This window comes from Priapulus caudatus, unplaced genomic scaffold (assembly GCF_000485595.1).
Source record: "Priapulus caudatus unplaced genomic scaffold, Priapulus_caudatus-5.0.1 Scaffold0, whole genome shotgun sequence".
NCBI lineage: Eukaryota > Metazoa > Priapulida > Priapulimorpha > Priapulimorphida > Priapulidae > Priapulus > Priapulus caudatus.
Genome location: NW_014577061.1, coordinates 433,279 through 446,237, shown reverse-complemented (window position 1 = coordinate 446,237; position 12,959 = coordinate 433,279). Strand labels below are relative to the sequence as shown.

Here is a 12,959-nt window from a genome sequence, read left to right as displayed (position 1 = left end):
GGACCGCAGTGACAGCTACGTTGTCTGCCACCGCCTCCAGCTTACTTACTGGCACGGACGCCAATTTCGCAGAGTGGAGTGTCGACATTTCATTTAACATTGGTATGAGCAATGATTCATTTGTAATCTTGGGAATTCACTTCCATGCCGGACAACGGCAGGCCTCATTAACTTCCCCAGCGAGTGTTTGACTACACTCAGGGTGCGAAAACTGACACTAATAATTTACGAACTACTAGAGCAAACATAATCAAATTCTTAAAAAAGGTCAGGAGCAGCATATAGTATGAAAACAGCACAGCTGGGGGATTTTGTCTTATACAAGACAACCAATTAAACTTTTGGAAAACATTATATATGTATATATTTAATTACAATAGCTTTAGGTATATGGCTTAACAATTGTCCTGAAAAACCCAATACATACAATATGCATATGAATGATGCATATGCGATGTATATTTACCATGATCACGTTGTAATAACCCGCAAAATTCTATTAAACAGAAATGAAAACATCTTAACAGCGAACATCCTCCAATGGCCAAACATTCCATCGCCGATTTTCATGCAAGGTCGCCGCAAAAAAAACATGTCACGAAGTGTTTATTCAACAGAGTTTTATTTTTCAGTCTGAATATTATCCTGGTAGGAAACTACAACAGCAGTCGGTGCTGCAGGCTAAATGGCAGGTTTGCCATCCATATCGGTTTCATGCATTTGCTTCGCTGCTATACTGACAACAAGTGCGCATAGCGACAGCGCTCATCGAACGTCTACTGCGGTGGACTCTGGGGTGGGAGTGCGAGGGATTCTAGCTAAACCCTGATTAGTCCCAAATGTGTTCACATTACACGGACCGAACAGTGGAATGCACAGGCGATGATAGTCAGGAACCTTCTCAAAAGAATGCTTCGGTGGGATCGTTATGAAAGTTAGCTGCCCGATGATAGGCGCGTACGTTTAAGTGTCTTCAGATTAAGATGGAAGCTCCATCATTTCGTAGTAGCAACAACTATTTGCAAGACGGGAATGGTAAGCACTCATCACATTTACCTTACGCAAGCCGACAGGTGGCAAATTGCCAATAGAGAGCTGCCACCTGCCACAATTAACGCTAGGCAAAAACTTGCAAGCCACAGTGGCATTACGTTCATGTAACATACTGACAGTACAGAATGACATAGCAAATTATAACGCATTTAAGGCAACATACACCTTCTTATAACCAAAATTTAGCCTTTTTTGAAATTTCACATGTGACATTTGTTAGCTCATACATCCAGGACATATGTATAGATATCTACTAGCAACCGAGCAGTCAAATTCTTTCTAACAGACTAGTCCAAACAAAGCAAGTTTAACCCTCTCTGTGAGGCGTCAAATATGTTATCCGACCACTTACTTCTTCGCATGGTCAGGCAGAAGGGACATTTCATGGTCCTTTCAATTAAACTTAAAACATGCTAGGTCACCTGCGAAAACAAAAAAGGTGTTTCAATTCGCTCCGTTCAGACCATGTCCTCAGAATGTCTTCAAATCTGCCTGTGCCCACTGACTCTTGGACTTGACCTCATTGCGGCCACAGTGATGGGCTTTCCTACTCATGATGCTATACAACGGACTATTCACGGAGGCCTAGGCATCGAGCCGTTTAAATTTGCTGCGCCAATTCTGCCATTTCCTCCCTATACCTTAAGGTTAAAGGAGTGAATGTTCCCCCTTCTTTATATACTCTTGACCTTTGACCTTTGACCCCAGCTTCCGACATCCCAACTCGTTTTCGGATTACCCCCCACATCCCGGATATGTGGACCGTACGTCGCAGCGGCTTAGATTTGTGCCCAACTGTTGACGCCGGCACGGAGGACGCCACGGACGCGATCAGCAGCATTCTACAAGCTGCCATCTGACTATGTCAGATGATGCCTAAAAATTAAGTCCCGATAGCTAGTGAGGTTAATGGCGAAAATGGGAAAGGAGCAGCAACCAATCTGAAACTAAATGACACCTTATAAGAATGCAATCGACGCACCTAAATACACGGTCGGGGAAGTTAGTTCCGGTATTAATCTAAACGCAAATCACGGACAAAAAATCTACGGGCTGCGCACACTCAACAGCATACTTCTCAGCAGACACACACGCAACAGTCGCAGTATGTGCAGGAGATCAGTAGCCCAGTAACGTAGAAACATAGAGTGGGGACGTGGGGACATGGCGACGTGTGGACGTGGTGCGACATTTTACTCCAGTATTAGTTGACGTATACGCCTGAATATGTTATGGAAAGAAATATAGGATATAATCGAGAAAAGATTTAGGCGTTCTCAATACTTTAACTCATTACATACACCTATAAGTATTATCTATTTAATCGATACGTTGTGCCCTTATACTCTATAATCATCATAGAACACCACCTTCGATTTCATAGTTTTCGTGTTGCGCATCCCTCAACCCTCTTCCTGAAGGAACCCTGATGCCCCAGTACCATTCAGCATTCCCTCTGGTGATCGTTATATACTCGCTGTTATTTTTTTTATTGCCGGCCAGGGGAGTTTATCACTATAGAATAGTCTACGCACGAGCTCTTGGAAGCCGAAATCCATCAGCGCTTTAATTTATATTAATGTATGCGGCTTTACAGACTTTATAATGGCCTTCGCGAATCCCCACGCGCCCCAGTTCCATCGACGCCACTCAACCGACATTAATGTTGGCAATATACGTGAGTGAAGGAAAGCAAATGACTGCCACAAGGACGCTAACATCCCGCCATCGTTCGCCGCATGACCGCGAATGGTGAAATGAACGCCTTTGTCGTGTATGTGCCGGCCCGTCGTTTCGTGAAGTATACCCAGTACGGCTGTTTCAACAGTAATTTACACATGCAAATAAGACGGGTCTGTAGCAGAAACTGTTGTGCGCGACCACCGGTTTGCAGGTTTGTAAGACCGCCATTGCCAGTAGAGGATGCAGAAGGGAGTATAGAAGTCACAGTTATCAACACATGATTACACAGATATATATAGCTTAGCCTACCTAATCACTGCTTATTGTGCTCAGCCATGCGGCGATGGGCACCATGTACAGGCTGCTTATTCTTTTTGCCATTAACCCGACCAATCGCATACAACGAAACGAGATATCGATTTTCTTTCGTATTCTTCATGTTTTGAGTTTATGCCATATTTTATTCATTTCGCCGCTAAGGTTACGAGTGCTTCACGTACTCACAGCACTCAAAATCTATATCCACCTGCTTTCTTAAAAAAAAATTTAATTCGATGCACAAAGTAAATCTGCCAAACGATAGTTCGCAAGCTTCTACACAGCGAACAACATGCTGCTCGCCGCATCTAAGCACGCCCTTAGCAAGCTCCTTGAGCCGGATTCTACGGCCATTTCGGTTTGGAGTACGCGTGTATCCCTAATCAGTTACTGCCACATCTTGTCTTGGCATGCGAAAGCCTTCGATTATTCTTTGTGGCCGATTGCCGAGGTGGGCTGTTGCGCAAGTCATCCGCATTACCGAGAACGATTGCTCGGTGGTGCACGAAACACAAGCGGCCAGGTTACCCGAAAATGTTGTTATATGGATTATCAGCCCGCGTTGTTTTATATCCGCTGGAATAAGAAAAGGCAGCAGAGCGGAGACGCGAACGCGATATGCTGATGCCTCATCATTAGCTATGTCATGCTTAGCACGAATCCTTTCTCTCTCTTTCTCTCTCTCTCCCTCTCTCCGGCTCGCGCCGCTCTCCGCTTTCATCTCTCCTCTCTCTTATCTCTCTCTCTATATTTTAATTTTCATTTTTTTATTTTATTTGTATGGCCCTGTGCGAACCGCGCTCAAGTTATGCAATGCATTGCATGCGGTTTCACTATGTAAGTTGCGTTGCTTAATACACAGACATGTCAAAAGCAGCACCGCTTACTATCTATAATATATCTATCAATCATTTGTCATGAACTACGTGTCCTGAAATGATGTTGCTTGCACTCGAACGACAGGCAAACTAGCGACCCCTAAATGTGTCAAAATCATCATTCCAGCAACAGTTAAGTGGCCAGCCCGAGTCGGTTAAATGCAAACTGATTTTCTACAAAACCTCGCGTACTGCTTTACATGCCTAATTGAAATTACATTGTAGGAAAAATTGCGCACTGCCAGGCCAACTCTAAATGCCTTCATATAATTTCAAACCGATATTATCCAAACTAACGCAATCACAAATTGCGCCGCTGACTCGCCTCATCGCACAAAGCACGATAGGAGAAGGATAGAAGGCTTACTTGAAAGCGAATACTATCGCCTCCGTACAGCCATGATGAGACACGAGCTAAAATGTCACTTAAACCAGTCGCGGCTGCTGCAAGCAATGTACGAGATTTTATTACAAAGCCAGGAGATAAAAAAAAAAGCGCAAGACACCGAGTAGACAAAGATTCCCTTTGATTGAACTGGGCTACAGACTGCTGAATGACCGGATCTATGTACTGACCAAGTTAGCTGCGCATGTTGACGGTTGTAGCCGATGCTGAACAGTAGCTACATACATAAACACCACACCGATGGTCAACATTTAATGCTGACCAGTATACGTACATAATGCTGACCAGTATACGTACATAATGCTGACCAGTATACGTACATAAATGCTGACCATGCAGTATACGTACATTATTCTGACCCAGTATACGTAGTATTATTCTAAACCAGTATACACGTACATTATTCTGCAACCAGTATACGGTAGATTATCTCTGACAGTATACGATACATTATTCTGACCAGTATGACGACATGTATTTGACCAGTATTCGGACATTATTGACAGTATACGTACATTATGTTTGACCAGTTTATACGTAGATTATTCTGACAGTATACGTACATTATTCTTGACCAGTATACGCTATAATGCCTGACAGTAACGTAACATTATTCTGACCAGTATACGTACATTATTCTGACCAGTATACGTACATTATTCTGACCAGTATACGTACATTATTCTGACCAGTATACGTACATTATTCTGACCAGTATACGCACATTATTCTGACCAGTATGTGCATAACGCTGCTGCTGACCAATCAGTACATGTTAATGGTCACTGTAAGCAGATCGTACAGATTAGGAACAGCGCATGGAGGATGAATGGCAAGTGTCATACACCTGCTGCAGTGACTCATATCCGGGAATCTACACGTGATCTGCCTTCACACACAGACTTGCCCTCAATCAACGTGGCTTATGTCTCGCGGAGATAAGTCGGAAACTCTGATTGCACTGCGGACAATAATTAGATCAACAGCCAGCCACCGTATTCTGCGGCCTATTAGGCCATCTCGGCTGCATGTTATGACGCCTACATAGTACACACATTCGTGGGAGGCGTAATCATCAGTTCTGGCAACAACACGCTGGTACGCAACCTATAATTAGCCAACTATATGTCGTAAACATGATTTTAACTCGCTGTAATTTAACCGTTAATTTTCGTTACGAAACACGTAACTTCCTAGTGCAGCCATTTATATTGCCCGCGCCAGTCCCTCCCCTCCTCCCTTCCTACGCAGCTAGGCATTTCGTACATAAGCGGCCAACGCGAACGCACTACTATTGCACATTGCTCCATCCACCAACCAGCACACGCCCCAGGAGATTCGGAGCATAGTAGGACAGCCCGCTATAATACCCGTGCAAGGATTCTACCCCGCCGATCGATATAAGCATAGATATCTGCATATAGACAACTCGTACAAAATGCGTGTGCGTGTGGGTGTGCGTGTGCGTGCGTGTGCGTGCACGTGCGCGTGTGCGTGTGCGTGTGTGCGTGTGTGCGTGTGTGCGTGCGTGCGTGCGTGCGTGCTTGCGTGCGTACGTGGTGTATAACAGGATACAATGCTCGTATCGTTCGAAGCCGGCGGTACAAGAGAATGGCGAACACGGCAATAATCAAATTTCAGCAGCACAATAGCGGGTCCCGGCATCATCATCATCATATTCCGCACACAGAGTTCATGATCACGCGCTGACGTGCGCGACGCATCATTCTCCTCCCCCGGACCCATTACCATGGAAACTGCCATTCCAAGGAACGCAAACAAACCCATGATGTGGCAAGAATTTAATGCGATGCGTGTATACGTGTGTGTGGAGGGAGCATCGGCAGTATCTGCAGTCGATATTGTCCGGAGTGGGAGGGGGAGGGGAGGAGGAACACGAGTTCGGAGTGGTGACCCGGGGTTACCCTGCAGCAGCATCCGGCTCACGGTAAGCGACCCTCACAGCAGGGATTCGTGAAACCACGCAGGAACAGACTCACGTACGAGACGCAAAGCTTTGTCAACATCACCGAGGATTTTCCGGACTCAGCGGCGCTGTTGCTGGTGACAGTTATAAGACCTTCGATGACTGTACCACGGGGGATGCGTCACGACTACCCTACCCTAGACTCCACCGCTCTACTGCGAGGGCACGCCACTGGTCAGCCCAATGCGATTTCAATACACACTATCACGGGTGAATAATGACAAATCCCCCCGTACTATTCCAGGAACTAGATCCCATCACAGCCAGTCCGACACCAGCAGTCATTTACGCTCGGCTTCCGTACGTTAGCTCGCTTGCCAGTTCTCATTAGCATTCGACGAGCGTCGCTGTTGCTGCTCATGAGTAACGGTGTCAACAAGATTAATATATTCGGATTGCTTCTAAGATGTTTATCGCCACATCTTTGATTTCGCGTGTGTGTGTGTGTGTGTGTGTGTGGGAGGGTGCTTTTCTATACAACGACGATAAAACCGCAGCCGGAAAGCTGAATGGCACGCACTGTACGTTCGGCAACGTGTAGATAAAGATTAATATATTCCGATTGCTTCTAAGATCGGGTTATCTCCACATCATTGATTTCGTGTGTGGCCGGGGATGCTTCTCTTACTATAACCACGATAATATCGCAGCCGCAGACCTGAATGGCACGCACCGTACAGCGTGTAGAGTACGTAACCGTAGTAACGTTATTTTTCTGTTCAATATGTACAGGGAATGCTAATGAATGTGTCATCTACATAGAAGGGCTCTGCAAAACAAACAAGAGCCGACAGAGATCACGTTCACATACGCACGCGCATGAACGTGCATGCATGCATGAGCCCGCACGAGTAAACACATACACACACGCATATATACAAGAGCGTATTAAGTATTACATATACATACGCCCTGGTATATATATATATATAATATATATATATATATAGAATGAACCGCTCATGATCATCAGTTATATAACATAGCTGGGGTGAGCTAGCTAGTGTGGGCAGCGATACCTCTGCGAAGAGAAAAAAAAGAAGAGAATTGTAGTATAGTGTTATCTCACCTCTTTGCTACGAAACGCACCCGATTTCGCACGCAGCGTTTTGCCGGACAATTAGAATTAGAAGTCCACGTAGGTTTACTTTCTGAGAATGAATGATATTTGTGGACAATGCTGATCATGACGCGGCTTAATCTGACCATGCAGACAGAAAGGACAGTTCACTAACACGGTCAACCAAAGTTATCAGCCGGAGGATAAATGACAGGAAGAATCTGCCAAATTGAGATGGATCGGGGTGCGTGACGCACACGTGCGTGTCTCCACAGAGGCTGACAAATACACGAGTTTAAATTGGCGCTTAGTAGCGCATCGGCAACTTTAACAACTGATCAACTACTAGCTAGCAAACTACTGCTATCAGCAGTCACTTCGAACGAATATCTTGCAAGACTACCCGAGGGTGTCATGTTTATTATATAGGAGCCTGCACGACCAGTGCGGCAAGATAATGTGGTAAAATGAGATGCGAGTCGAAGAGAAGACCTGGAGACCAGAAGACGGAGAGGTCAGAATGACAGAAAGGATAACTGGGAGGTTGAGCGCATCCGGGAAATAATGGAGTTGGGGTCCAAACGATGGTGACAAAGAAGGAAATTGAGAAGCAGCTACGACCAGTTCGGACAATTGATGGGGATAGAAAAGAAAATGGAGAGGCAGAGAGTGACGAAAATTGAGGAGGGCATGATATGAGAGAATACGTCGCAAGGCAGACGACGATTTTGAGGCTGAAAGCGAAGAGAACGGCGACGCAGAGACGAGAAACTGGGACGGTTTAGAGCAAGGGGACCTGTGGTCCATAAACCTCTTTGGGGTCCGTGGATAGGCTTCCCCTCCGTGAACCCCATTGTATGCAAACTTGTGTGTTTATGTGCTCATGCATGTACATTTTTCTGGGGAGGGGTCCGTAGCGTTCACCAGATTCTCAAAAGAGCCCATGACTCAAAAAAAAGTTAAGAACCACTGGTTTAGAGACAGACGAATGTTGACGACGACTACAGACAGGTACGGATCTGCTGGATGTAGTGAGAAAATCGATACAGAGCTACAAGGTTCAATGTCCATCCACGGCATCGACCTATGATATATACGCCTGCCTGCTCGCAGCAGCAGCGCATCCCGCGGTCGAACATGTACCACTTAGAAACTCTCGCACAACAGCTCTTGACATTTAAATTTGTAGCTGAACCATTACCGAACTCGATATCAATTTCGAACGCGTCTTTCACAACGCTCTTCGTATAAATACCGGCCATCGAGCTTTGTAGCTTTATTATTTGAAATTATATATATAAACTACTATGGTATGGGGAGTAGGTACTGAGACGCCATGCAGGGGTGCAAACGTGTGTAGGCACTTAAGCCGTTTCAAAGAACAGAGAAATAATGAGTAGAGTAAAATGTTATTAGTCAATATTATTAAGAAAATTGCATTTACATCGCATACTAACGCGCACGCGTTCGGCTAAATGCTTCCGCGAAACATACGTTCTGCCTCATGCGTCGCTGCACGCACTCCGATGTTGCACGATAACTGCTTTAATGAAAAAAATTGCATAAATAACTACTACACACCCACGCCACTACTGCCTGGCGCCACAAAACACGCGCGCCTCGCATCGCTCAGCCTCCGAATCCTCCTCAATGGGCTTCTGTAACTGCGCTTCTGCTGCCGCACGCGACCAACGTGAAAGAGGAGAAGCAGGAGGGGACCGCATGTGAAGAATGATCGAAATCACCGCCGCAGTGAAGGAGGATGGCGCTCACGTGGCAACCACATGCAGGCAGGCAGAATCCCCCGTGACGGATCTCACGCCACATACACGCGCGTGCCGCACACTACTCGCCCTGCAGAGCACCATAAACTATGACTCCGGCTTTAGCGCTGCGTGCTATACGTGTTATAAATCGCCACCAAACAAGGCAACGAATACGGACGCTGCCATTACAGCTTTATTGCAGTATGATAAAACATTATAGATGCGCTCTATTGCGCAATGTTGACGCTGTCTCTACACTCGCTCCCTTTCATCAGCGACCACGTTCGATCAATAAATTGTGTATAAAATGCTACAATCTACCGGCGATATTAGGGTTCAACGTGACTTCGTAGACAACGTCGCAACGTCGCAACGTCGACCCTCACATGTTTGTTAGCCATTTAAGGTTAATAACTGTTTTTTAAACATAATATTACGCACGATTAACATCTTAAACATTCACGAAACCTCTTGAAAGCACGTCACTATCGTCTTTCCAAGATCCAATTTTTTGCCTCGACCTAACAACGACGCGACGCGAAGACTTAACATTTCTGCAGCATGGAAATTCTGATTTCACTCGCGAATGCGTGTACCGGTTGTTAGACAGCTAACGCTGCTAACGAAAATTCGAAATTACATAATTACATGCATACATAATTTTCCACCGAACAATCACATGATTGACAGCTGGTGTATGCTAAGACGGATATGTCCAGGCCGCGGAAATTCGACTCATAATGTCGTGTTTCTTTTAACACGAATAAAATTCAATTAACGGGGTGATAATGCATAGAGTGTGATGTGATATAGATGAGATGTTTTACGCTGTGTAATTTAGATATATTGCATTTTATTTAAATTTCCATGCTACATGGTGGAAATCTGTTCGAACAGTGAGTTGTTGATCATAATAACTTCTGGTGATTGCCAGTTGATGAAAACCTGTCTTAGGACAGCGATCGGATTATAAACAGTAAAAATACTTTATTAAACTACATCTACCTTCATTCTTACAACACGGCTCATATGGCACTCTGAAGACAGTGCTTGGAATTTTGGATTACGTCAAGATTTCAAAACATTTCACCGTAATTCTGAAAGATTCGCCCGCGACCGAGAACGCATTATTATCCCACTTAAATTACAAATATAGCCGGTCGCGAACGAAGTGGAAATATTGATTCCCGTGTACACTCCCTTCATTATTTTCTTTCGACATTTTTCATGCGGAATCCAAAGAATAACGACATGCGCATCTAGTGATGAATGACACACCTCGTTATAACATTGTCACGAAGCGAACACGCGTGCTAGGGAACACGTAAGTAACCGCGCTTTCACCGAGTAATACCAAGGGTTAATGATGACAAAAATTTGTCATTATTCACTCATGGAAATACGAATACCTGCCATATTTTTGCCTATAAATATATTCGTTCTCTTCCGTATCACATTGAGACAGACGGCGAATGAAAATGCTTTTTTTGACACCAAGGTAATGCTGGCCAATGCGCACAGGCAGTAATTTGACAACGAGTCTACGGGTTATCTTGCTGGCCACGCCAAAATGACGATTCATTGTGACCGCTCGTTACTGCTAAGACAGACGATAAAAATCTGCATCGATGTGTTATTACACAATTCACGAAGTCTGAGCCACAGCAAGCAGTCGTGCTCAACGGCAAGCGATTTGTAAGACAAGGACTCGGTACGTATCCTAAAGTTTGTAGTACAGACTCTGCTAGAACTTAGAAGCACTATTAATGGCAACCATATGATAAAGTCACGGCCCATATTTTCCTCCAAGGTTACTCCAACTACTACTACTAGTAGTAGTACTACGGCTTATACTACCGTCAGCCCCTAAATCTGGAAAATGCGTCTAATAAAACATATTTTGCTCTCCAAAGAACCGCATGGTATGCTGTTAATTGGCCAAAGATGTGTGAGACTAATGCATACCAGCTGTCTCGGATTCTAGCCCAGATCGCGTGCGCTAACCGCTTACACTTACAGTGTTAACGAAAACGAAGAAGCGTTAGCCTTAAAAAACATCCAACTCAAAACTCGTTTCTGAATGCACCATCGTTTAAAGTAGGCGAGTAAAGCACAGTATTAGTCAAAGAGCACCATTTCGTGGTCATGGTCATCGTCGGCATCGTCACCATCACCGTCGTCGTCGTCGTCGTCGGTCGAAAACTGATTACCATCTCTTCACACATTTACGCGTGGTTGTCAGTAAAGCGCAACACTTGCCAATACGGTGCTTAAAGAGACTACGTCACGAATTTTCTATGGTAAAATTTGTAAAAAAAAAAATTCCATTTTTTTACATTAAAAGTAAGAACTAACGGGACTAAACAAATCGTCAAATTCTTGACGATTTGAATTAATGTTCTCAACATTAATTGCTTGCTATGGGCTATGTATGGGTCACGAATGTATGTTCACATTGAACAATATAGTGAAATAGGAAATATAATGCAGCAATTTAACCATAAAATGTTAACAGAATTACTTATATTTTGTGAAAAAGTAGAAATTTCATTTTTATTTTTTACTATTTACGGTGACGTAATCACTTTAAAACAAATTTAACGATCATAACAACCGTATGGGGGCGCTGCATCTAGAAAAATTGGTTCATAGGTCATAGGTTTTCTACTCCTGACACTCTAAAAGCTTCTAAATTCTGATATATCAGACATTACAGTGCACACAGAGTTGCCATAATCTACATGTAGCCTCGCAACAACACGATCGCGTACAGTATTTGCATACAAAAGCTAATTAAAGCGGTGACTACACTCCACTCGGCATCGAGTGCACGTGTGTATTATGTGACCGGGCTGGTAAAACGTAGCATGAAGCACTCTCCAATCCACCGCTGTTTCATAGACCTCATCGTAAATGACGTCAACCCACCGACAAACAGTCGACACTCTCCGCACTAGTGGAGTAGCACTTCCCCTTGTTATTCCACCTACACTCATACTCATCGTCCAATATCAGGAGTGAACAATGACAAATTTGTCATTTTGAAGATTGTCATTGACACTGTCACATTTTGACACTGTCATTTTGTGGAGGATTGAACGCAACCTCTTTATTTCGCGCCGAATCCCAGACATCGACGTTTCAGTTGTCCAAAGTTTATATTGTACATAGAGTGCGAGAAGGAAGGTAAAACGAAACTTTTCGAAATAGTTTGCTCGTTCGCCTACGACAACGACGACAGTAACGATGATATGTGATCATCCGATAAATGCTTTTACGGAATCCCTCTGCGTCACACCGGGGGCTGCATAGAGGGAAGACGGGAGAGAGGGAGATGGGGAGGAGGGAAGGGAGAGAGGAAGGGGAGGAGGAGGGAAAGGGGACAGTGTGGGGGAAGGAAAGGAGAGAGGGAGGGGGAAAGAAGGGAGAGAGTGAGAGGGAGAAGGGAGGGACGGCGTGAGGTAAGGAGCGCGGAGGGAGTGAGAAGAGAGAGAGAGAGAGAGAGAGAGAGAGAGAGAGAGAGAGAGAGAGACATGCAGACAGAGAGGGGGCGATATAGAGAAGAGAGAGAGAGAGAGAGACAAAGACAGCGAGTGAGCGCTGTGCGCAATAACGCGGTTGCCCGTCTGCAGTTCCGCGTGCTGTGAAATATTAATCGCACTCGCTCTCGCTATAACTACTCCGTCACACACAAGTGCTTTCGCGTGTTCGCGCAAGATGACGACGGGAAAACCGCGCACACGCAATTCGCAAAGGAATTGCAGCCATCATTCGCAAAGGAATTGCAAAGGAAATGCAGGTACGAGGC

At 44.8% G+C, this 12,959-nt stretch overlaps 1 protein-coding gene across 1 annotated transcript in view; it reads right to left on the bottom strand.

Moving 5' to 3' along the window:
* Positions 1–12,959, bottom strand: part of LOC106806303 (neural-cadherin-like) — a 135,452-nt gene that overhangs the window by 91,700 nt on the left and 30,793 nt on the right. The window lies entirely within an intron of this gene.